This window comes from Trematomus bernacchii, unplaced genomic scaffold (assembly GCF_902827165.1).
Source record: "Trematomus bernacchii unplaced genomic scaffold, fTreBer1.1, whole genome shotgun sequence".
Lineage (NCBI taxonomy): Eukaryota > Metazoa > Chordata > Actinopteri > Perciformes > Nototheniidae > Trematomus > Trematomus bernacchii.
This window is the reverse complement of record NW_022987524.1, coordinates 460,419-487,500: the sequence shown is the minus strand read 5'-3', so window position 1 is coordinate 487,500 and position 27,082 is coordinate 460,419. Positions and strand designations below refer to the sequence as shown.

Below are 27,082 nucleotides of genomic sequence, written 5' to 3'. Positions count from 1 at the left end.
GGAGCAGGGGGTTTGAACTGGACTGTAGCCAGAGTTTGAATGTGTGCTTATTTTAGCCTTTTTTTAATGAAATAACATTATTATCAAGATCATTATTTTTAAAATGCCTACATTTCCTTTTTTAAGTATTATTTAATCTCTGGACTTATAATATGAAAGACCCTTCCATAATCATTTTTCGAGTCAGTTCCTCAGTCAAGTATGGTGCTGTTGAGTTGAGCAATATTGTGTTTGCATCAGACATCTATACGAAAAATATATATGTATTTAAAATGTGTTTTTTATAGAAATGTATTCATTTACATTATTTACATTTATTAATACATTTTGATTTTATTTATATGTGAGTGAGAAGTCCCCATCTTGACTTTGCTCATCGAGAGAGTAGGTTTGTGAAACAGTCATTATCTTTTTGGTGACGTAGAGGTCTGAGAAACTCAGGTATTAAATCTGGTGGTTAGAGCGTTATGAATTGAAGACTTTGATCTAAATATTGGCAACCATAACATTGAATATAGTCCATACTCGTGTGCTTTTTCTTTGGCAGCTTTCACAGTCAATTGTGTAAGCATACAATGTGAGCATGACTTCCTGTCAGATCAGGATGTTCATAGCAGCCATGTGAAGAGGCTGTATGGGGAGCATATTTACTGTCACACAGTAAAGTCCTTTCTACAGAGACAGGCATGGGTTTTCACATGTTGTGAACTAGTGGCACCCTTCAGGGTCAGGGGCATAGGCGGATTTTGCGGGGGGGGGCAAATATGTTACAGCATTACTACGTCTAAAACTGTTCCAATGCAAATATTTCGTATATCAATATTTTAATAGATGTAATAAAATTATTGTTACAATACAAATCTGAATAATATCATGTTTTGTTTGAAATAATTTCATTTTTGAGCTGTCACATGTTGTGACGTGTGTGTGTGACGTGACTTTTGTTTGCATACAAGTGATTCAGCTATTGTGTTACAAGAATTAGCAGTAATGGATATTCGGCGATTACCTAACCCGAAAGACTGTTAAAAAGGACAGCTATCAAAGTTTTTACAAGATGCTCCAGTTGGCACTGACACTGCCTATCAGAAGTTTTTCTGCAATGAGGAGAATTCGGAACTGGCTGCGGTCAACGATGGGAGGAACAAGATTTTCCTCCCTTGCGGTTCTTCACATTGAGGACGACATAACCGCACAGCTGTCACCTGAGGGGATAGTGGACATATATGCGGAACGTAAAAAAAGGCGTCTACTTCTGCACTAAGGTAGGACACTGGTTAATAATATTGTAGCATGTTCAAGTAACCAAGGGATATAGTAGTTATCAAATAAGTATAAGATGTGCACAGTTATGATACGTTTTACAGTTATGTAATGCATGTAAATGTTGGGGGTAGAGACCGCCCCTTCCATATGAGAGTGTGTGTACGGCGGGCATTAGGCGTGCATGACGGGACGAGTTGTGTTCGTATGTGGAAAAGTCATACTCAGTGCGGTGAACGCTGGCTTTATTGCTACTGTATCCGTAGCACCCCACGCAATAGTTGGGACTGTGTACTGACGTCAGTAAAAAAGGTTTGCCCCCCCAAGCGCAAATGTCAAACTCCGCCTATGGTCAGGGGTCACTCTGCTGCTGCTCAGAGCACAGGAGTTATGGGTAATAACGCTTGGATATAACAATACACATTTAACTTGATATGTATCGAGGGCATTTTTAATAACACTGTCAGAGAAGAGACAGTGTTCAGTTTAATAAAGTGTATAAGGTCAATGTTTAAGCGTTTTTTGTACAGTATGTGTGAAATATTGAATATAAAAGCAGTACCTGTGAGTGGAGGAGCAGCTGTAGGGACCAGGATCCTGTGAACCCGTCCTGATGTTCCTCCATGCTCCAGCCTCAGATCAGATCCCAGTAGAGGGCGCTGCACCGTCACACATCCATCACTGAGAGATCCACACACACGGTCCTCTGACCACAGTCACCAGGAGAGAGGACACGATGTGTTCAAAAAGGAAATGTAACATTACATATATTGATCACTTTATTCATCCTGAAAGAGTAGTTGGATGTCCTGCAGAGGTCCTTTTATAAAATACTCCTGCATGATTTGGAAAAATGAAGTCATTGAGATCATTTTAAGTCTTGCAAGTGCAATATGATTTGCGACATTACAAGGAACAATCATTTTTGAATTATTATTCAAATTATCATTGAAATATATTTTGTAAATGATAATGTTGTGATAAGGAGGATCTGTACCAAACAAGCATGTTTTATTGATTCTGGAGAATTGTTTTAGGCCGGGACTTCTCTGCAGCTCCACAACACTGCATTCAGATATTTGTACATATTTTACCACATTTTGCGCCTACTGTGATTTGGATACTGCACTGGTTCATATGGTGATTTGGATACTGCCCTGGTTCATATGGTGATTTGGATACTGCCCTGGTTCATATGGTGATTTGGATACTGCCCTGGTTCATATGGTGATTTGGATACTGCCCTGGTTCATATGGTGATTTGGATACTGCACTGGTTCATATGGTGATTTGGATACTGCCCTGGTTCATATGGTGATTTGGATACTGCACTGGTTCATATGGTGATTTGGATACTGCACTGGTTCATATGGTGATTTGGATACTGCACTGGTTCATATGGTGATTTGGATAAAATGTTGATTGAATGTTCAGCCCGAGTGTAATTATGAAAAACTAAAGTCAAATACAATTCTTATTCTGAGGAAACCTATAGTCATATTTTATACATAGACCTCGCTCTCACAGATTTAGCTGAGAGAGATTTTGTCTGGCTGATGGTGGGAAATATATTTTAAAATGCAAGAATAATGATGTATTTCAAATGCAGCCGAAAATGCTTTATAAAATGAATAGAGAGCCGGACAGAAATATATTTTTAGTTTACTGGGAGAATGAGATATGGAGCGTGGGATGGAGAGAGGTCCAGAGTCCCCCCGGCCAGGGGTCTGTGAGGGCCCCGGCCCCCGGTCTGTGCTGAATTATTGAAGGCCTCCCATAGTTCATAATGGAATATGCTGCTTCAGCAAAACATGAAGGCATGAATGAGTTTCTGCAGCAGGAAGGGGGGGGGAGTGTGTGTGTGTGTTGTGTGTGTGTGGGGGGGGCTATTACACCATTATGGCTTAGTATTTGACAGTTATATAGATAAATATAAAATACCTATTTGACCTGCATTAATTGAATTTTCATCAGTTTATTTATTTTCTTGATTACTAAATTAATTGTTTTATATACTATATAATATTTGGTCATCCAAAGCCCAGAGATGTCGTTTATTAAGATATAACCCAGAGGAAAAAAAACATGTCCATTTTGCAGGGGCTGAAAACAACTTGTTCTGGCACGTGTGGATGGGGATGATTTTGCAAAGCTTCATATCAAAATGTTTCCTTCAATTGGTCAACTAAAAGGTTTTACTACTGTATAACATTAACCAGTGCACATTCACTGTGAAATGAAATGTTAATAATTAATATCATTGGTGGAATGTTACTTACTACATATACTATAGTACTGTACTCAAGAACAATTTTGAGTTACTTGAGTACATTTTGGAGGCATTGTGGGAGTTCTGCTGCATGTCTCTGCAGTGAAACAGGTCTGAGTGTGTGGGCTGCTTTGTGTTCCTGTTCCCCTCAGAGTGGGTGTTCGGGTAGGGGGATGTTTGGAGATTGGTTAGAAAATACTTGTTTACACATTCTAATCTTTACAATATGTATTATGTATTCACATGACCTGTGAATATATTCATGCAAAAGCAGGCATACATAAAGAAAGTGAAAATAAATTCTCTGAATTAGTAATATGTTAGAGGCACTGAAAAAATTGAAACGTTGACTTGAATTTATCATGTATCATGTCAACAGATTTCAAATAACTGTATTAGGTTAGTTGAAAGCAATACTATTAAGTTTGTATAAAAAAACATTAGGTTCCACTTAATATTATTGCTTTCATCTAACCTAATATGTGATATGTGTTGATATTATACATTTAAAGTCAACGTTTCAGTTTCTCGTGTACACCAGACCTCGTGTCTGAATATCCAGCTTTTTTTACATTCCCTGTTTAAAGGCTGAATGAAAGTGTTGAACTCTTTCTCAGTGTCGTTTAAAACCTTTTTCTCAGAATTACCTGTGTCATAATGTGTCTGTCCCACATTTAAACACAACTTATTTTCCGTCTGGCACCAAAACAAAATAAAAAATGTGAAAGAACTTTTCAAGTGAAGAATTCACCAATTCTAATCATATTGGTAATTTTCATGCTATATAAATAACAGGTATATACATTTCCCAATGCATATGTGCTTTAAATCACATTGTATATGTAGCTAGGGCTGCACAATTTGGAAAAAATTAAATATTGTGAAGATATTTACTGATCTTGTAATTGCGATATGATTCACCATATTGAAGTGATAGATCACCGTCGCGTCGTTAAGCTCATTAGCATTGTGAATATGATCATGGTGTGATTTTAAAGAGGATCTGTAACACACAAATATATTTTGTTGAATGTGTAGAATATGATGTGTAGGCCTGGATATTTCTGCAGCTCCACATCTTTGCATTCAAAATGATATTTAACACATATTCAGCCCTTAACAAATATTCTGCTTCCTGCTATTTAGATATTACACCAGTCCATTTTGTGATTGTTGTAAAACTTTGATTGATTTTTCAAGTCTTTATTTAGCAAATTAAAATCAGAGCATCTGATTTTGGGAAATGTCACGTATTAAAACATGAACATTTTTAATAGTCTTAAATGTCTTCATACTTGCTTCTTGTGTGCAGCATTGTGCTTTACATTCTGAATTGAATTTCCCTCTCACGTGTGCAAACGCCATGAATAAATAATGATAATGGATAATACAATAACCCGGCCTTCACACAGAACCAGGGTTCAAGTTATAAACCGAGCTCTATGGGGGTCTTTAAAACTAACGTGTGTGCACGCACGCACACACACAAGGCCGGATTGGGACAATAAGTCAGGCCGGGAATTATACACCCAGCCAGGCCACTACCAGTTTTTTTTGGTGCCATTTTGCTGGATTTATTTGTCAATATTTACAGAGTTGCTGCCCATAGTGATAGCCCTATAGTTTAAATCTACGACCCAAAAATAAACATATGGACATGGGTTACTATTTTTTTTAAAAGTGCAAATGTATTTAGGAACCTATCCATGTGAACATATTTTAAGTGGGGGTGGACCTCAAATCCTCTAGGGTGGTCCGGGGGCATGCTCCCCCGGTAAGATATATTTTTTAATTTTGGAGTTAAATGCATCAATCTGGTGCACTTTGAGGGGGAAATAAAGAGACTAGATCTATGGAAACACCCATATGAAACAGAACTGTATACATTTCAATAATCATAAAATCATAAGAACATGGCAATAACCAATAACATACCATATCCAATATGAAAAAACATTGAAACTTGTTTATTTATTTATTTTTGGTTCATTTATAGTTGCGAGTGTGTCTGGGCTCCTGAACCAGCCTCTCCTGTCTCCCTCCTCTCCCCCCTGCTCCTCTTTGAGGCAGCAGCAAAGACTTTAAAAGTTTATCTTACCTTTTTTCACCTAGTTAACATTTTCTTTCTTTTTAGTCAAGCATATTTTACTAATCACTCCCCCCTAAAATGGAAATATGTGTTTACATAAATGGTGACCAAACCGTTTGAGACCCACTGAGATAAGTTAACTATCTAAACACTCAGAGAGTCCTTAACCTCACCTGAGCTGAAGTTATTAGCCTCTCAGTCTGACAGCAGAGAGCTGTCCCTCCACCTTGTTGTTGAAACATCTCCTTAAATCCATTAGCGCAGCTAGTTAGCACCAGATGCTAACAACAACAATAAAAGTAACCAGTGCGCACGCTCTCTCTCTCTCTCGCTCGCTTGCGCCACACATACACACACCCTCCTGAGCTTGAATGACACACAGAGACCAATCGAGCATTTCAATGTATGATCAGTATGACAGTGGCCATGTCGGCAGGCCACATCATGTAGACAGCCAGTCACCCTGTTTGAGGCAGACCTACATTTGCGCAGCGTTGCGTTCACAATAGGCTACATTAAAAAAAGGCCATTGGGAAACCTCCCGGTCCTCCCGATGGCCAGTCCGGGCCTGCACACACACACACACACACGCAGCACCTCCAAGGTGCGCAATAATGTATTGCGCACCTTGGAGGTGCAGTGCATGCATATTGTCATTCAAGAGATGCGTAGTTCTTTTGGAAAACATGTTTTTCTTTTAGCCTATTTACCTCGTTAACGTAAATAATACTCATTACATTGACACATGCATTATTTGTGATTAAAATAATGGTTGTTGGTAATGCGACCCCCACAGATGTATGATTTCACTGCTTTCATGGGAGCTCAGACCCTTCCTTATGGGAGCTCAGCTCCCATTGGCTCCCACATAACTCAAACCCTGCACAGAACCAATAAAGGAACACAATCTATAAGCTGTAAACATCCGGGTGATGCAGTGTTTCACTCTGGATGTATGGGGGGATGCTGCTGTGTTTTTATGACCCAGTTTCCAGCACATCGGCATTGTTGGCCTTCTGCCGCGGCGTCTGGAAGCAGAGAGGGAAAGAAAGAAAATGCAAGGGAGCGAGTCAGAGAATGTGTGTGAGCGAGCAGGAGCCCGCAGCAGAGAGTGTGTGTGAGCGAGCAGGAGCCCGCAGCAGAGAGTGTGTGTGAGCGAGCAGGAGCCAGCAGCAGAGAGTGTGTGTGAGCGAGCAGGAGCCCGCAGCAGAGAGTGTGTGTGAGCGAGCAGGAGCCCGCAGCAGAGAGTGTGTGTGAGCGAGCAGGAGCCCGCAGCAGAGAGTGTGTGTGAGCGAGCAGGAGCCCGCAGCAGAGAGTGTGTGTGAGCGAGCAGGAGCCAGCAGCAGAGAGTGTGTGTGAGCGAGCAGGAGCCAGCAGCAGAGAGTGTGTGTGAGCGAGCAGGAGCCAGCAGCAGAGAGTGTGTGTGAGCGAGCAGGAGCCCGCAGCAGAGAGTGTGTGTGAGCGAGCAGGAGCCCGCAGCAGAGAGTGTGTGTGAGCGAGCAGGAGCCAGCAGCAGAGAGTGTGTGTGAGCGAGCAGGAGCCAGCAGCAGAGAGTGTGTGTGAGCGAGCAGGAGCCAGCAGCAGAGAGTGTGTGTGAGCGAGCAGGAGCCCGCAGCAGAGAGTGTGTGTGAGCGAGCAGGAGCCCGCAGCAGAGAGTGTGTGTGAGCGAGCAGGAGCCCGCAGCAGAGAGTGTGTGTGAGCGAGCAGGAGCCAGCAGCAGAGAGTGTGTGTGAGCGAGCAGGAGCCAGCAGCAGAGAGTGTGTGTGAGCGAGCAGGAGCCAGCAGCAGAGAGTGTGTGTGAGCGAGCAGGAGCCAGCAGCAGAGAGTGTGTGTGAGCGAGCAGGAGCCCGCAGCAGAGAGTGTGTGTGAGCGAGCAGGAGCCAGCAGCAGCAGAGCAGAGAGTGTGTGTGAGCGAGCAGGAGCCAGCAGCAGAGAGTGTGTGTGAGCGAGCAGGAGCCAGCAGCAGAGAGTGTGTGTGAGCGAGCAGGAGCCAGCAGCAGAGAATGTGTGTGAGCGAGCAGGAGCCCGCAGCAGAGAGTGTGTGTGAGCGAGCAGGAGCCCGCAGCAGAGAGTGTGTGTGAGCGAGCAGGAGCCAGCAGCAGAGAATGTGTGTGAGCGAGCAGGAGCCAGCAGCAGAGAGTGTGTGTGAGCGAGCAGGAGCCAGCAGCAGAGAATGTGTGTGAGCGAGCAGGAGCCAGCAGCAGAAAGTGTGTGTGAGCGAGCAGGAGCCCGCAGCAGAGAATGTGTGTGAGCGAGCAGGAGCCAGCAGCAGAAAGTGTGTGACCGGCGCTGCGGGATGATCTTTCAAACGACGAGCCCAGAAAATGGCTTCTGCAATCTGACAATTTGTCATTAAGCAACTTTCCTCCATTAGTCTCATTCCTTTATCCAGCTCGTTCATCCCTGCTGCCCGCTGTGAGAGCGCACGTGTGTGTGAGAGCGCACGTGTGTGTGAGAGCGCACGTGTGTGTGAGAGCGCACGTGTTTGAGAGAGAGATGGAGAGCTTTTGTTTTCAGAGTGTACTGTTCCAATATTCCAGATTGTACTAATGTGTTGGCATGTTTCACCAAAGCATTGTCTGTGAGTGTGAGTGTGAGTGTGAGTGTGAGTGTGAGTGTGAGTGTGTGTGTGTGTGTGTGTGTGTGTGTGTGTGTGTGTGTGTGTGTGTGTGTGTGTGTGTGTGTGTGTGTGTGTGTCCTGCCTGCAGAGGGAATCTGGGTCTTTGAAGCCATGTAAGATATTTTTGAATACATCTGAAGGCCTTTGGGATTCTGGGAGTGTGTGTGCGAGTGTGTGTGAGTGTGTGTGTGTATTTTCAGACAGCACCGCACATTATTTATTTTTTGATGTACATTTTGATTTATGTTGTGTTAATGTTATGAAATGTTTTCTCATAAATGATGCGGTAAGCAGGAGGACAGAATTACGTCTAAACTGACGCCGTTTTGCATTTCTATAGGTTGTAGATACGAGCATGGTTTTATATACTATCACGTTTAATCGTGTTTTATGCCGTTTGCCAAGACTTGATAAGTCGCTCGTAAAACACAGGAGGTATGGAAACTAAGAACACCATATGTGGTAAATTGTACAGCTAATATAACACAACACATTAGTTGTATTTCCTTTAACTGGTGGATTATGGATATATAGTTGCTGATCGACAGCTGGAACACAAACCACCAAATACAACAAAATAATTCAGATCCAGTCGTCATGACTCCACTCCGGAGGGATTCCCCGATCATTTCTTACAGTTTCTCATCAAGGGGGTGTCTTCTGTCCCCGGGACAACCACACTGCCTGAGGAAGGTTATGTGTATTTATTTTGTCATTAACCTTTTTCGGACCACTTATTTATTTATGTTGGTGACGATCCGACCTCCATGCTGCTACTCTGGTTCAAACTGCATCCACCAAACAATATGATTTATCTCCACCTCCCCAAAAGAACTAAAATCTGACACGGTGTGAGATGTCTTTTTTAGCTGTTCTGTCGTCATTTCCTGCGATCTTCTTCATGCAGTCAGTCAAAATGAATGAATGAATGGGCGTTTCTTTGACTATTTATAGGCAAATATGGGCGTTACGAGTCGATTGTGATTTATAAAGGGAAACAGGCGTAGGAAGTGCCGTACGGTACGGTACGCAATGTTTTGTGAATCGGAAAATGTCGGAAAATGTCTGTACCTATTTTTTCACTTTGTACTACGTAAGCAACCTTCCCACGTGAATCCTACGCAAAGATGCAGGAGTACTATATATATATATATGTACTCCTGCAAAAAAAAAATATATATATGTATAAGATATACCAATAAAACAATTAAAGCTGTGCAAATAGAGTAAAATAAAATTGTGCAGGATTGTGTTGCAGGACCAATGAGCATACAGTTGACTTTCTTTAGCAGCTTTATGAAATCTCACTATTTACAGAGGGGGCAGGTTTCATATGCATTAGCTATGTTAGCACATTTTATGTCTCTGATACTTCATGGCTTTCCAACATTTAAAGAAATGAAACAGGTTCATGAAAGTAGTAAAAAATAGATTGAAAAGCAGCAGTTTCACTGGCATGGATGAGGAAAGAGGTGTCAGTGTTATGTAACATCACACTGTGGCCCCTTTACTACTGTCATTTTTTATTATTGGTGTTTATTGTGTTCACATGGTTGCAATTCAAGTGACATTACAATAATATATGACTAATTAACCCCTGCATGATCCATCTTTCTGAGTTCATTTCTGCCACAGCCCCTTTAACTACATTACACCAGTGTGTGTCAGGGCTCAGCTCTGAAAGGCACGTGTTCAGTGTGTGGAGGCTGAATGCTGGAAGTAGTAGTTTGTGTAGTTTGTGAAGGAGCCGTCCACGGTTCAGGTTGTTTCCTGTCTCTATCCACTAGTTAGCTTTACACTTAGCTTTCACAATCAGAGATATTGTAATCCTCTTATACAAGGGAAATGTATATAGTTACAGTGCAGATAAAAAGGCAAATATGATAAGTAGGTTCACGTACTAAATATAGAGGCAAGCTCACGTCAATAAAATCAAATAAGGATGCATTCATGGCAAACATAAAATAAAAATAAGAATAAGTTACAGCATCATAAACATATAAACACATAGAGTGATGAGTTAGCAGTGTGTAATAATAATAACATTTAGATAAGTGTATATTTCATGAGCAGCAGTATTACACAACAGTGTTAAAGTGATGAGTGTTTCCGTTGGTAACCTACAGGCTGTTTTTCTTCTTCTGTCGTCTCATAATATTGTGATGCAGCTTCTCTGACAGAACAGCCTCCTCATGGGACATCTTCATGTCCCCTCATAGAACAGATTAAAAGTGCTATCATCAGACCTGCAGAGACACAGAGACTCAGAGACGTAAAGAAGCTCTGTGCACTTTACTTTCTTTTTAGAATTTCTGCTCTTCAACCGGAGGAATGTATTTTCCTTATTATGGAGATATTACTCTATATTATTATATTACTGTGAACAGACTGTCTGTTCTACAGAAGAGGCTTAGGGTCACATCATCTGAGAAATCTGAGAAAAAAGTTCAGAAAATGTACTCACCCTCCACAAACGCAAAAAGAGAAATTGTAATATAAAAAAAAGGGCACAAATAAAAAAAAAATGTGTTTATACATTAAGTTGACACACTTTTCATTTGTAAATCTGGTTTTTCTTTGTTAGTTGAAAAAGCCGTTTTGGATATTAATTAGGTGTGAGGATTTGCATTTTACACTCGCAGAGTTTTGAAACAAACTCTCTGCCGGTTACACTCGGTTTTTGGATATGACGGCCTGCTGTTCACATAAATTAATATTGTGACAAATCCATACCTAATTATAAGTTATTATATATTTTCAGACAGCTGTGTTCTAAAACAAATAGAGGTTTTTGAATACTTTTTGGATTTGGAATTTTGGATACTATCTGGAAGTCTGGCTTTGAAAACAACAGGTTAAAATTGTTAAGTATTATATCAGTCTTTAATTGTTTTAGAACAGTAGTTGTTTTTGATAATTGGATAATGGACGTGTGTGTGTGTGTGTGTGTGTGTGTGTATGAGTGTTTGTGTGAGTGTGTCTACAGTATTCCTCGTCTCGTGCACATGCCATTGTGTGCTGCTGTAGCTGGTAAAGCAAGTGGAGCAGGATAACTGCGTGCTGACAGTGAGATACAAGTTAGTGTCACTGATATGGCCGACTGAGACTCAGATGCTGTGTAATTTGCTAAACAGTGAACACTAGGGATGTAACAATACCAAAAACTCACGGTACGATAATATCGCGATAACAAGTCCACGGTATGGTATTTATCGTGATATTGAAAAATAAAGAAGAAAAAAAAATGTACAACATTTTTGGGGAAACAATTATTTTGAAATGTATTTCTTTTTTACTTGAAAAAATGTTCTTTATTAAATAATAAATCTGATTTGTACAGCATTTTAGTAGGATAATAGTATTTTAAAGTGTCAAAAACAAAGTGACAGTAACAGACTGGAACAAGAACAACCAGTGTTTTTTTACATACTAGTACAACCAAACAAAGTAGGCATTTTCTTTGTGCCACTGCATCTCACAAATAAACAAGGCCATTTAATAATCAGACCATGCAATAAAATAAATCAAGTTTCACTTTAGTTTTTCAAGTAACTCAACTCAAACTCACTAACTCACTCACTCAGCATCATCATACAGGTTTTTTTTAGGAATATGAGCATGTCCACATTTCCAGGTAGAAGATGGGATGCTCGGGCGTTTACAATATCCCCTGCTGTGGAAAAAACTCTCTAGCTTGGTACTGATGTTGCTGGGACAGCTGTGGTCGCGTTAACCGAATATTCTTTTTAACAATGATGGAAAAATCTGAAAGCAGTCTGTCATTTTGCCAGATTAGAACAAACTCGGAACAGCGCCAAAGTTTCCCCGCAGCGAGGCTCTGGTGTTTGCCGTGTAATGCATGCCCTCCAAAAGGAAATGATATAGTTTCCAAACCGTACTTTTCCGTACAGATCATTGAAATGTCTGGGAGTTTTTGCTTTACGCTGTGCACGCTCCCGTGAGGTGCATGCATATCTCGGTGGGCATGCATAACACGGCATAACACGGCCCCCCCTGTTGACAGTTCACGAGCATGCTCTCTCTCTCCCCCCCCCCCGTGTCAGCGCGACATGTTAGTGGCAAGTTCAGACCCGACGGGTAATAATGGATTATGACGGAAATGTTACGATCCTGTCTGTCTGACGGACAGCGAAAAAGTCTAACGACAGAGAGATATGCTTTGGCCATGGGTGACAGCAGTGGGTAAAACTGTGCATTGTCTCTCCACCACTTCAAAAACAATACAGTTGTTGCCAAGAAGGTGAGGCTTATTGACAGGGCGAGATATACATATACTGTTGGTACTTGTCAATGTCTCTAGGTATGTAAATGTAGCCCTGTAAATACGATGTCCTTTTGTGTTATCTGTTGTTTTATGTTCATGTTGTAACCTACTTGCTGCCATGTTGGACAGGTCTCCCTTGAAAAAGAGATCGATGATCTCAATGGGACCACCTGGTTAAATAAAGGTTTAAAATAAAAATAAATTAAATTATTAACCTGTTTTTCAGGTCTCAGGCTCGAAAATGCCATTCCCAGAACAAATGACCATATCTTCCCTTCTAAAAGGGTTAAATTAATCATCTTTATTCTCAAAGTAATGATAAACCTGTGAGTTGGATGTAGAAAAGTCAGAATCAATATAGATGTTTTTTATTTTAAAGAAAATTCAGATTTTACATAGTAAAAAACTGTAAATTATAGTGTCCGTCCAAATATTCTTTTTTACTTATAGTGAAAACTACCCTTGGATGATGGGTTAGTAGACTAAAAGCTTTAGGAATCCAAAGTACAACATATAATAAGTACCCTGTATCAAGATTTGATGCAAAACAAGTGAAATTTGACCTTTTTAGAGAGATTTAGCACAAAAAAAACACTTCTGGGGTCATTTGGGTGGATTTTCCATATCTCTGGCCCCCCTTGCTCGATTTTGATGAATGACATCTCTTTATAACCGCTAGAGCCAATGGAATCGAGGGAAAGTTCGACACACCCCAACACGTCTCACAGTTATTAGGGATTTAATACTTTATATTCAGTAGTAAACATATGCCCTTCTCACTGGGACATGAAACTTAATTCTGTGTAAAAGTTCTTGGTTACAACTTAATTCTGTGTGTGTATGTGTGTGTGTGTGTGTGTGTGTGTGTGTGTGTGTGTGTGTGTGTGTGTGTGTGTGTGTGTGTGTGTGTGCGCGTGTGCGTGTGTGCGTGTGTGTGTCTGATTGCTGGACTTAATGACAGCTAATTGTAGCAGCCGGAGAGTTCTTGCCGCTGTTTTTTCGGCCGCTTGCTTACGTTGATGACTGGCTCTAATGATGATAATGACAATAAGGAGTGAGAGTGACGCGTGGCCAAAACCGGAAGCTGCATACACTCTGTTGGCTACCATTAGCAGCTAACTTTTTCTCTCCGATTTTTACATAAAAATTGAATTATGGATTATAAATCATTTTTTCAAAGCGACAGATACATTATTAACCTATGGATCAACCGATTCAGCCGCGTTTTTTCTCGTTTTAATGCCATTGAACACGTCTTTTGATCAGATTGACAGCTACGGTGAGACGATCTCCCGTAAAAGTTCCGTAAAGGTACGTGTTGTGATGTCTGTGTTTGCTTCCCCTGTCGCGAGTTCGGATCGCTCAGTGATGATACTATACCTATATAATCTGTGGAGTCTCAGCTTTAATCTGATATATTGTATGTGCAGTTACGATAAGTAATAAGGGTATCTTTATCTTGAGTTCTGTGCTAAGTGCGTTAGCATTTTTTCACTTAGTGCTAATTCAGAGGCTTGGTATTACCCTTGTGTTTTGTTTTGGTAAATATTGTTCATATCTTCAATTAGCTGAGATTCTTCCCGTTAATCTGGTGCTACACGTTAATAGTTTCATAAATGTTAAGAAGCCCTGAGACACAGTCTCGGAAAAAAACGGTGGGGGTCGTCCACTGGGGGGACCGTCGTCCTTAAGAGGTTAACCATGTAATATCGCGGTAGATTTTGTCAGTCTCACGACGGTATTGAGACGTTTATTTATCGCGATACCGCGATATTCGGTACATCGTTACATCCCTAGTGAACACACACACACACACACAAACACAGTCCATGGTTGTGTTCATGTAATGACACGCTGCATGGATGAACGGAGAGGAAGTTGGAAGGAGAGAGAGAGCGATGAAAGGGAAGGATGAAGGAGGAGGATTAGAACAGAGGGGAGGGGCAGAGGAACAACTTCAGACTCTGTTCAGAAATACATTCACACACAGGGTACCTGCCTCTGAAGAGTGTGTGTGAATGTGTGTGAGATGGAACACATGATGTTTGCTCCATGTTTGATGCTCAGACACAGCACTGCACTGAAAACACTGAACCGTTGACTTTAACTAAATGCATTATGTCAACAGATTTCACATCACGGTATTAGGTTAGTTGAAAGCAATAATATCAAGTTGAACTTCATATTTTTTATTAAACTTAATATTATTTCAACTAACCTAATACAGTTATGTAAATATGTTTGCATCTTTAGCAGATATATTTTACAATGAGTTACCAACATTTATCTACAGTATGCTTACTGCACCAGAGATGGCAAAAGTACACACATCCTTTACTCAAGTAGAAGTACAGATACTCGTGTTTAAAAATACTCTGGTAGAAGTTGAAGTACTGACTAAACTTCTTTACTCAAGTCAAAGTAAACTATTGGCTTTGAAATGTACTTAAAGGAGAGGTGTCATGGCCATTTCCACTGATCATAATTCCATTGTTGAGGTATACTAGAATAGATTTATATTGTGCATTTTTCCAAACTCACATTGGTTTCTCATACAGCATCTCTGTAAACTACGTGTATTCACTGAATTTCACTATCTGCCTTTAACGGCTCGTTGTAGCTCCAAAAGCTCCAGCCCCCACCCTCCCTGTGAGCACAGTGTGCTCTGATTGGTCGGGACGTTGTGAATCGCGCTGAGCTCCGTGGAGGTGTTGTTTCCTTGTTTAGGATACACAGCCAAACACAGCCAAACTCATCCTGAGCACACACAAACTCACAGCCGAAGTAAAAACAATAAGTGTGGCTTGATATTGAGTAAGAAAAAGGTTGATATATTGTACTGATACCAGAAAAATCTACTTAAGTACAGTGACAAAGTATTGTACTTCATTATTGAGGATTAGAGGCTTTATGACTAGGGTTGTACAATTTAGACAAAATACATTATTATTTTGACTCAGATTACAATTGCAATATGATTCAATTTATTGGAGTTATTAATACTTTTTCACAATTGTTCTCCTTTTTATTTGAAAATACATATAAAATAGTCAGGGTTTGATTTTGTTAAGAGGATCAGTATCAAACAAAGATATTTTTTATTAGGTCTACGCTGGGACCTTTCAAAAGCACCAAAATATATATATATTTTTTATTTATCATATTTAAACATATTCTGCCTGTAATAAGTATTTCGCCTTATGCTATTTGAATATTGCAATAGTAGAATTTTGCAATTATGTTGAGATTTTGATTAATTGTACAGCCCAGGATTGTTGGTGTGTATAATGTTCAAATGTACTGTTGATACATATCAATTCATACAGAAAATAGATAGCCTGGGAAACTTAATTTGTTTTTTTATGGTTTTCAAAATGTCTCCGTGGTCAAGAAGCACCGGGAGTCCTTGTTTTGCCTCCAGGGCCGAAGTTGATGCTCATTTTGGTTTTAAATCTACAGTGTAGGTTGTGCACCACCAGACATCTTTATTGATTATAGAGTGGTGCAGTGATGACATATTTGTGTAGGCTTATCAGGAAGTTAGCATCACAAGAGCCCCTGGAAAAAAGCTTTGGGATTTTTCTTAGATTTTGGAATATTGCAGAAAATAGTCTTTTGGCAAAGACATGTTTCAGATACTGACAAGTTTGTTCACATATTATAACCACTTTATGATTTCTGAAGTAAATGCTAAGGTTAGGCTATAAAGGAACTACAGCACGGTCACATGAATTCACGTCACCACCGCTAAGCTAAAGGCGGCACCGTCGTGTCTTTTCGGCCGTGCCGACACCTTCCGCCGCCGATTCAACATGTTGAATCAAATAAATCACTCTGATTGGCTGTTCAGCATAGCGAATCAGTGCATGAGAAGCAAAACGGAAGTGAGGGACCCAAACAAACTATTAAGAAGGCAAATCTGAGATTTCATTTAACTCCAGCTCTCGACACAGGTTCGGGAAAGCCCCGTGAGCTTCTCGTTGTAGAGTGAAAATGGAACGCACACACTATTTGTTGTTTGTTTATATCACGCAGTCTGTTCTTCTTCTCTCGGTTATCACGCAGTCTGTGGTCGTTTCTCAATGTCGAGTAAAGCTGCTCCAGAGACACTATTTCAAGCATACTATGTCATCGAGTGGCGCCGAATCACTGTTTAAATGCCCAGCATACATGTGCTACCAAGCAAGCCTCCTCGACATTGAGAAACGTCCAGTCTTCCGGTTGTTGCCTCTTTTGAATGACGGATACTGAAGTAAGAAGATATGATTCTAAACTGTATTGAAGTAAAGATGTATTATTTTGAATTGTATTTTAGTGAACATGTTTGAACTGTTTTAAGTAATCACACTCCTGGGTCATATACACACCCTGTCCCTTTCACCTCAACACACCAGATGTTGTTTTTTAAGGTAGATTTGGGTCTCTTTTTATGGGGGCACTAAAGGTTTAATTGTTTGAAAAAGAAAAGTTTATGAGATAACTCCCCTGGAAAAGGTAGGGAGGGGAGATCGGGACGGAGATAAGAATTGACTTTTGACCTTAGGGGACTTTGGAATTTCAAGTCCTGGAGAGAACTATTGAACTCGGCCAGAAGCGAATCCAGCCAATCAGGGCACTTGGGGGAGGTGGTCAGTTTAAACAGCTCCTCCCCAGGGGCTCTCTAATTCGCTTGGGAGAAAAGTGGGAAGGAAGAATCGACAAATCTCCGCCCCAAAGACAGATAGAAATACTGATGTTTGTGTGTGTAAAATTGCTTTTGGGTTTGGTGAGTGGCAGGTCCTGAGAACTGTGTCCGTATCGCATCACAAACCTGAAGTCCAATTTCTTTTTGGTTTGATGAGTTGGCGGGTCCTGACGCATTTATCCGCATCGCATCACAAATCTAAAAGTCCGGAGTACTCGAGTACTCTGTATAACTTGTATATGTGTTTGGTTTCCTACTAGAAGTAAACTCAGATAATTTGTTATAACTTTGATTCCGGTGTTTTCAATTCCTTTCTTAATTTAATAGAGATCCAGCCTCATCCAACGAACGGCGCGTAGCAGAGGTATTCTACTCCAACAATACACACTACCGCCGCCTGCTGGTAAGGAGAGTTATTGCCACTCACGCATGTGCAGTTCGTACGTGCAACTTGGCTGTCGGCTGAAGTCTTTGCGGTGTGTTCCAGTGCGAAACATGGCCAAGGGGACGTGAGGCGACGTTCCGTCGGGACGTGTTCTTTGGTGTTCTTTGGTGTCAGTTTGGTGTGTAACAGGCTTAAGTCGTCTCATTTAGTCACTTGTTAGCAACTGCTCTGTGTGTGCATGAATATCCTCCCTCTCCTGACAGTCAAGCAAATCATAACTGAAATTAAATGACATCGAGGAGATGCTGTTTTGTAACATTTTGATTACTTTTGTTCATTTCGAGTTACCCTTTACATCTTGCTTCATACATTTTAGAATGAATATGTTTTATTGTTCTACTTGTAAGGGACTGAGAGGCAGGGTAGTGGGAGGCACCTACATTCCCAACAGGTGGCTCCACCCTCTCCCAATTAGCAGTATTGGGAGCAGGTGGGGAGACATGTGTGGCACATGTAGCGCGTTCACACCGGAGTACTTTTCCCACGATAGTTAATCAGAACTACGATATATTTGCGTTCACACCAAAAAGCCCCAGGAACTAAATTAGTTCATCAGATCCATTTTTACCCCGTTTTCCGTCCCTGCTAGAGAGCAGGGACTTTCGTGGGAGAAAAAAGTTCATACGTCTGATTGGCTGTGCGGAATGCAAACAACGCCCCGTGAATCTCTAGAATCTTTTTTGAAGGCCGCCATTGTATTTGCTCGCATTAAGCTCAGCACAGCGCACCAACAAGTAGATTACTTTTGTGAAAGCAGTTATTATGGCAACACTAAATAAATCATCGGAGCGGTGGAGTGATGAGGATGTGTCAGCGCTTCTGGCGATTTACTCGGAGGACGCGAAGCACCGCATTCAGAAGCTTCTACTGAATGCAGTTTCCGTGGCTCAGCAAAGTTAGCAGACCTGGCAAAGTCATGTCGGGACGAAGGTAAAATAAAATACATGCACTTCACTGTTTTAATCTGCACAATACTGGTCTCAGATGTACTTTTATTTGCTCAGTAGATCGAGCTAGCCATGCTAGAACTGGCTAACGTTAGGTCCAAGCTGGCTAACAACATCTAGCTAGCTTGCTATTCTCAGCCGTGCCCGCTATGAACACGTTTTGACTTGTGAATCTGTAATTGCTTCACTAACTCATGGCACTAATCGTGTGTTTCAGGCGAGGTGTTTCTCTCTGGATTGGAAACTAGTTTGCTTTTCCCCCCGGGATAAAACGATAATATAACGTTAGCAATTAGCATCTCAGGAGGATATATAATAAAGGTGTGTTAGCTGCTGAGCCTATTTAGTGTGCATACGACACACCTGGCACAGTTTATTCATTTCACACGTAGCGTAGCGCGTGCATGTCGTCGTCCAATCCTTTTGTCAATCCTTCTTAACCGCCTTCGCTTCCGAATCTGCATTGCTATTGCATTTGACTGGTCGAGGTTTTTCTTCTTCTTTTTCTCTCGGTTTTTTGGCGGATTGCAACTTTAAGGTGCATACCGCCACCTACTGTACTCGCCGTGAAGTTGTTTGCGGCCTGCCAAAGCAGAAGAAGAAGAAGTGACGTCAGCGGCTCATTTGCCTAATCCACCCCAAGGAACTCATTTTGGTGTGAACGCGATCTGCTTTAGTTCATGAGAACTACAAGAGTTCTCATGAACTAAAGTTCTCATGAACTATTGTGGGAAAAGTACTTGGTGTGAACGCGCCTATGGAGGGAGCAGGAGGCTCCCAGTGTAAGAAGATGTTTTGGTAAGCTGGTAAGTCGGTTAGCGGCCTGGCTACGTTAGCCTTTCGGTTTTGGAAGGTATTTTTGAGTTTGGAAGCAATAAAGTCTTTTTTGGATTTAAACACTGCTTTTGTCGTGATTGCTACACTACCACTTTGCTCTTTTATCAGCCCAGTCCTGTTACATACTTTAATAATGCAATGAATTTCATCAAGCTTGTATTCCTGTGTAAAGTGTAAGGCGGGTCTCTGTGCGGGTCTTACATTCAAATTTCTGTTACAAACACACCTTACCATGACTCTCCTCTCTCTTTCTTGTTCTCTCATTTTGAATGCACACACACTTCCATACGCACACACTTACGACTAGACGTATCTACATACACACACACACACACCTGATGTTATTTTTTCGCAGACCTTATAATGTTTCTTGTAGCAGAAAGACAAAGTTAGAAAGCGTTGGACAGCACAGGTGGTGTACACTGTCCTACCTTCAGTGAAGAATTGAAAATAGCAAAAGCAGTAACGTGTCAGTCACCTCTCTGCACTTCCTCTCTGCCCCCGCCTCCATGACCCCGCCCCCTCCGAGTCCATTGTGTCCTACTGAACACCTTCATCCTTAAAAGCAGAAAATTAATATGCAGGGAGATATTTGTTAAGCTGATGCACAACATTTTGTGTCCTTGTGGAGTTTCTGTTCAGCTGAGTGTTTATACAGAGGACAGAGCTGCATCTCATCTGCATGACTGCATATTATTTTTATACTTTGTATACAGGCATCCTCAAAGTCCGGACTCCGGTCCGAATCCGGACCAAACCACAACTGTCTCTGGACTCTGAGCAAATTATACTTTTCATATGTATTATCTGTATTATCTGTGTTATCTGCGAGACATCGCCACAACGCAACGAGTCAAAATTCTCCGCTATGTCCGCTGCATACAGCGCTCTGCATGTACGACTGTTCCACTGTCTGTGTGTGTCTGTCAACGCATTGGTCCAATTACATTCAGCATCCCGTCAGCGTTTTTTCCCCCCACCAACAGTCTGCGAATCAGAGGCACAGTAGGGCGGGTCTTCGCGGAATGCGGGTGGGAAAAATGCGTGTGTCGTGTCGTCTCTTTCAACCTGTCTGAGTCAGAGCGAGAGTTTAAAAAAAAAAAAAAGTCAGAGCGAGAGTTAACAGCTCATCTAGTTGCATCTGTACTGTAGCTAGTAGCCTAGTTTCACCTACCGGGGTGGCATGGGGTGGCAACTGCAACCCTAAAAATAGGCCTTGCCACCCTAAAAATAGGCCTTGCCAGCCCAGCTGCCACCCCAGTTGGCAGCTTTGTTTTGAAAGAAAAGTTGTGGCTCATCTGACATTTATGAGAGATCTCTAATGTCCGAGTCCAAGTGAATGCAGCACAAGATGCACGTCTTGTAACCCCTCCCCCGGCCCTGGCGCGAGCGTGGAAATATGATTGACCCAAGTACTGAAGGAATGAGGTGCGGTCTACAATGACAGAGAAGAGACTGTCAAGTTTGGCTGTACTCAGCATTGAATCAAAACGCACTAAAGCTGTTGATCTTAATAAGTTTGTGAGGCGTTTTGCTGAACAACATGGTAATCGCCGCATTCAGCTGTAATAGACATGTCAACTTAATGCTCTGCTCACGGATGAGCATACAACACTGTTAAGATGATGACCTTACGTGTGTAAATATATATTTTTTTCTTTGTGGGGGTCTGCCCCCAAAAAACAGTTTTAAGTCCTGAGAAAGTCAAATAAGACGGTGTGTAAAACTACACTGCCCAGCCAAAAAAAAGTAACCACTTTGATTGAACTAGGCCAGTAGGTAAGGACATTCCACTGGATAATAACTGAAGTATAAAAGAATGCATGACTGAAGTGATGGAGACCATGTTTGAAGGCAAACAAAAAGAGGAAATAACAGGTCAAATCAAGCAAATCCCCCTCTCAGATTCCACAGCAACCAGAAGAACATAAATACTGGCAGGTGATTTGATTAATCAGCTTTTTGATGGAATAAAAAATGCACAGTGCATTTCCTTAGCTGTGGATGAGTCCACTGACACCACTGACAATGCTCAGTTGCTGGTGTTTGTGAGTTTTTATGATGAGGCAAAGGGGGAGTTTGTTGAAGATGTGTTGGGCCTGACGAACCTCAGTGGACACACAAGGGGGCAAGACATTTATAAAGCAATAATGGGAATGCTGAATGAAAGAGGGTGCAGCTGCCTTTATTCATAACTGTGCAGCTCACACTGCGACTCTGAGGGATCAAGCACAGACACAATAACAATGAAAACTGCTGCATACAGATTATTTTTGTTTTTGCAACCTCGTGTTAAGAATCTTGTTGCAATTGTTTAAAAGTTTGAATGACCGTAATAAACGGACCTTTGACTTATTGAAACATTTTTTTTGGACCTTTAAGATTTGTATTTGAGTACCCCTGCTTTATAATATGATCCATTGCACATTCCTGCTCGGTTATTTTTGGAATAGAAACATATTGTACATATTTTATTTTACACTCATTTATGTATTTCACTATGTTTATGTTATGCACCAACAGAGTGGTGCAGTGATGAGGTATATTTGTTGGCAGACCCAGTAGTTAGGGCTCCTTCGACAATAGGAATTTTCCATTGAATTTTGGAACACTGAAGAAAGAAGCTCTGAAGCAGGAGAAAAATATACAGCCTGAAACACATTAAAGGTATTTCATTGACAGCTTCAGTCATATCAAACAACATTTGAGATGACAGGCTGCATGAGGCTGCTCTCCCCTGTGTTGTGGTGCTGGATGGACAGATCCTGAACCCTGACCTCAGTCTTTACATTACAATTATTAGCTGTCGCATTTATCCAAAGCACTTACAGTACACTTTTTTTAAGTGCTACATAAAGAAATGAGCATTCCTTCTTTTATTTATTTTATTTTCCAAGTTCAGTGGAAACAGGTTGGTTTTCAGTCTGCGACAGAATGTAGACTTTCTGCTGTCCTGATATCAATCGGGAGCTTTTCCATCATGTGGGAGCCAGGATAGCAAACAGGTGTGTTTTAGTTGACAATGTAAGGGAGCAGCGAGCCGATGTCCTGGATGTACAGATGTAGCACTCCAGATAGGACTCCACCCAGCGGATTCCAACCAAAAACCCAGCGGATTCCAGTGGTTGGGGGCGTTGCCAAATTGCTAGAGGGCGTTGCCAAATTTCCCCATTTGTTCAATTACAGGATTTAACCATGAGATGGCGCTTCATTCACAAATACAGTACAGTAGAACTTAGTCTGTTTGCAATGTTTGCAGCTCTGCAGTTGTGTTTGCTGAAGAGCATTTAATCACTTATTTGTTATGGTTTTCACAGGCTACTATAACGAAAAAACATCAATATTTTAGATCAAATAAAGTATATCTAATCTTATTATCTTAAAGGTGGGTTAGGTAATTTTGGAGAAACCAGCTCGAGATCGCTAGAATTTGAAAATACACAGCCGGAAAAAATCTGCCACTTCCTTATAGAGCCCCTCCTCCAACACACACGAACATGACCAATGAGGGCATGGGATAATTTTGTGCACAGATGGAAGGCTGACAGGCAGGTAGGCCATCCAGTTATTTTTATGATTGGTCGTGCTTTTTACAGTACTACGGCTTCCACAGATGACATTTTTTTATGGATTTTTTGTCAAAGCACTTAAGATATTCATTGCTATCGGGATGTTAAGAGCATTCCATGGAATATAACAAAAAGTGTATCTCGAGCCGGTTTCTCAAACTTACCTACCCCACCTTTAATTGTAATTCAATAATATATAGTCTTTATATATTAAATAATCATAATAATAATGTAAATGTTTACACTTCTTTATTTTTTATGCTCATACTTTTACCTTTACAATAGTTTGCTTCAATATGCAGTATATGTTTTGTAATATTGTTGTGGTGTACACAGTACACAGGGTGCGTACGGGTGCTGGAAATCCTTGAAAATGCTTGAAATTGTACGAGGTGTTTTCAAGGTTTGAAAAGTGCTTGAATTTTGGGAATGGTGCTTGAATTTGGGATAAAGTGCTTGAAATTGTAAATGCTTTACTTCGCTTTTTAGATTAAAAGAAAATAAAGAAGTCGGAGCGCGCTTAATTGCTTCGCTTTTACATAAAACAGCTCCGCTCCGGCCTTCCCGCGCAATGCGCGTGACCGGCAAGTGTTTTTGTTACGTGTGTGACCTGGGCATTCTGATGAGAGTGATAGATGACAGTATGCCAGGAGGTTGCCGTTTCAACGAGCGTTGGCTAGCAGAAGACAAATACAAGCCATGGCTAAGACGAGGGTCAAGCGAAGCCCAAGAGTAGCCTCCTGCAAAGTGTGCAACAATAACGATGCGAGAGTCTGCGCTGACGCCACACACCACACGAAAGGTACGCCAGAGTAGAGCATTTTAGATTAGGCTATCGTTGCATGTAAAATACATGACACTTTTCTCTGTGCGCGGCAAAACAAGCTCGCCAAAATGGCTTCACTAGTCTGGCAGTATTTTAAGTGTCCGAAAATGACAATAAAATAGCGGTATGCAACGTGTGTGTGAAGCAGAAATCCTGCAGCTCCACCCGCTGTGATGGACCGGTGAGCGGAGCAGAACACACATTAAGAGTTAGACCTAACACACTTAGCTATTTGATCTACCTCTGGAACAAGCTAAACTAGTTATAAATATATTTATTCTTCACTGTCGGGTTGCTCATTACTGGATCAGTGAGCTGCATGAGATACTGACAGGCTGTCAGGGGAGAGAGAGAGGGGGAGGGGGAGAGAGGAAAAGAGAGCGGTATCGGCCGATACTGATTCCGGCGATCGGCCCCAAAATTGGCGATCGGAGCATCCCTAATAATTGTATATGATATGTTTTATAATGATTGATCATGAAAGTGTTATCAAAGCTGGTAAAGTTGCAGCTAGTTTGAATGACTTTGTAGACTGCAGGGTAGCTTGTGAATTTACTCCAGGTGGAACTAAAGTCTGATTTAACACTTGATTATATTTCACATCATTCATCCACATCTGTAAAGTAACTAAAGGTATTAAATACATGTAGTGGAGTCAAAGTACACCATTTACCTCTGACTTGTGTTTACTGCCAAGCTAAAAGTACCTCAAAAATAGTAATCAATAATATATTGAAAAGTTATTTGGCTGATTGTTTTATATTGGCTCAGCCAGGTTATATGGGATGCCCAGTCTACGTACAGATGGGTCACTCATTTTGAAATATTAAACTTAGTTTTCTTTTCTAACATTTTAAATGTTTCATCCTCATGTAGAATGCTATTATGAAACACACATTTGGTTGTTTATAGCATAAAGAACATCTGATTTAATGTGAGGTAGGGAAATAATCATTTGAGTATAAGTATGTGTATATAAATATGTAATTTACAGCTGTAAGATGCTTGAAAAGCTTGAAAATGCACCTTGAAAATGCTTGAAAAGTGCTTGAATTTGACTTTGGAAAAGGTGTAAGAACCCTGAGTACAGTAGATCGAAGTAAATCAACTCATACATTATCACGTATTATACAGTAATGTGTTGTATTATTAAGTAATATCATACATTAACCCCATTATAGCAGATGCCACATTGAATGGATGAACACATTTATGCATCAATAATTACAACGGAGTATTTCTAAATATAAGTTGTACAAATGATATGTATTTAATACTAATAACATAATGATTCATTTTACTTTCAGATGATAATACTTTTCACTTGGGCTATTGACAATTTTGAATGCAGGATATTTGCTTCTAACACGTCTTTTTACCTAGGTAAATAATCGGAATACTTCTTCCACCTCTGATTTTAACCTGTCACTGTTTTTAAAACTTTAATTAAATGTTTGATATTTCCAGAGACCCTTTCAGACCGGCAATGCTGCCCTGCATGTAAGAAATGTCCCATCCCCCTTGGGAGACTTCCTCCACACATTCCGATGGGCAATTCGTTTTAAACAAGAGAGGCTTGTTAACATAGGGGGGATGGTAGAGCTTTGTCACACCGTTTCAGGGTTCATGAATAGTGGATAGGAGAATTCAAAAGGATTTAGGAGAAGAGACTGCAGTGCTTTGAGAATCCAACTGCACTTACACTATCGACGTATTTATGATGTGCCAGCGGACATCATGAATGTGCGTCTGCTGCTGTGGGGAAACTACAGTTTGGCAGAGCAAGAAACACTCCAGCCTTTTATTTAAACTTGTTTAAAACATATCTAAATAAATGTGTGTCCCGGGCCATAAATGCAATTATGCTGTCAGTTTTCAGCAGTGTAAATGGGTGGCCTATAGGCCTATGCATTAGAAAAGCAATATAAATCACACAGTTATTATACAATAGGCTTTAAAAGCACCATCGATAACCATTACCCTTCTCCAATTCAAACTCTTGACGGGAAAAAAGGTGTAAATGGTTGGGCTATACTGTACTGTATATATATGAAAAGCAATTCAAGCTAGATGTTCTTCTGGAAATGTTCACATCAGGCACCTTCAAGTTAAACAATAATACAGTAAACAATTAACACAGTAAATTATGTGCATTAAACCACATTTATTTAGTTAAAAAGAGACGAAATGTGATTTTTTTGAATGATTAAATGTATCTTATTCAATGCAGAATATGATTATATCCGTGACAGTGGGAATCAAAAACGATATGCTACAGTATAGTAATACAAGATAAATCCCACTTGTTGTACCATGGCAGAGAAAGAAACACTCCAGCCTTTTATTTAAACTTGTTTAAAACATATCTAAATAAATATGTGTGTCCCGGGCCATAAATGTAAGTATGCTGTCAGATAAAGCCACGGCATTCCCATTTCCCGTATAGAGAGGCGAAGTCCCGCCCATCTACTTCCGACCCATGGGACCTTATTTCGGAAAAATTATGTATTGAAGTCAATGGGGAGAGAAAACGTATCTTTCAATCCCGTTTGAATTGTGCCACGAATTACACATATGATGTTTGTCAATCTTAAAAAATAATTTTAAAGTTTAATACTTTTCACCTCATTCTGAAAGAAAGAAGTGAAATGTGCCAACGTGACGGCCGTCTTGGTGTGTGGTGCGAGACGGTTGATGTAGTTCATTGAGCGGTTTCACACAAAAAAAGTGTTACTTCACAGTTTTACGACACATTTTTATTTTTTTACTTGCAAAATTATCTTTTAAATTGACAAACATCATATGTGTAATTCGTGGCACAATTCAAACGGAATCGAAAGATAATCTTTCTCTCTCCATTGACTTCAATACATAATCTTTCCGAAATAAGGTCCCAAGGAGGTCCCCCGGAAAGGGAGGGACTTCAGCTCTCTATTGCTTTCAACCCACCAGCTTTTATGGAGAAAATAAGTTATATAATAATTAACCAGAGGCATGTTTCTCACTATTTTATGCATAGAAACAACAGGCTACTGTGTGTGTGAGGAATCAGCTGTTTATTTGATATGAGTTTCATTGTGGCAGCGTCCATCACTGTTCTCCCTGGTTGCAATCATAGACTGTATATATAAATGGACGTAGGGTCCGTGACGTCACCCATAGGATTCTGCAGAGTTGCCGAGAAGCCCTTAGTAGGCGGAGTCGGCCACTAACGGCTCGACAGTGGCGTCAGAGTTCCACTCCCGCCT

General features: G+C 40.8%; 1 protein-coding gene across 1 annotated transcript in view; it reads left to right on the top strand.

Annotated features, from left to right (window-relative positions):
* The window catches only part of rbfox1 (RNA binding fox-1 homolog 1), a 205,338-nt gene that overhangs the window by 1,230 nt on the left and 177,026 nt on the right, over positions 1–27,082 (top strand). The window lies entirely within an intron of this gene.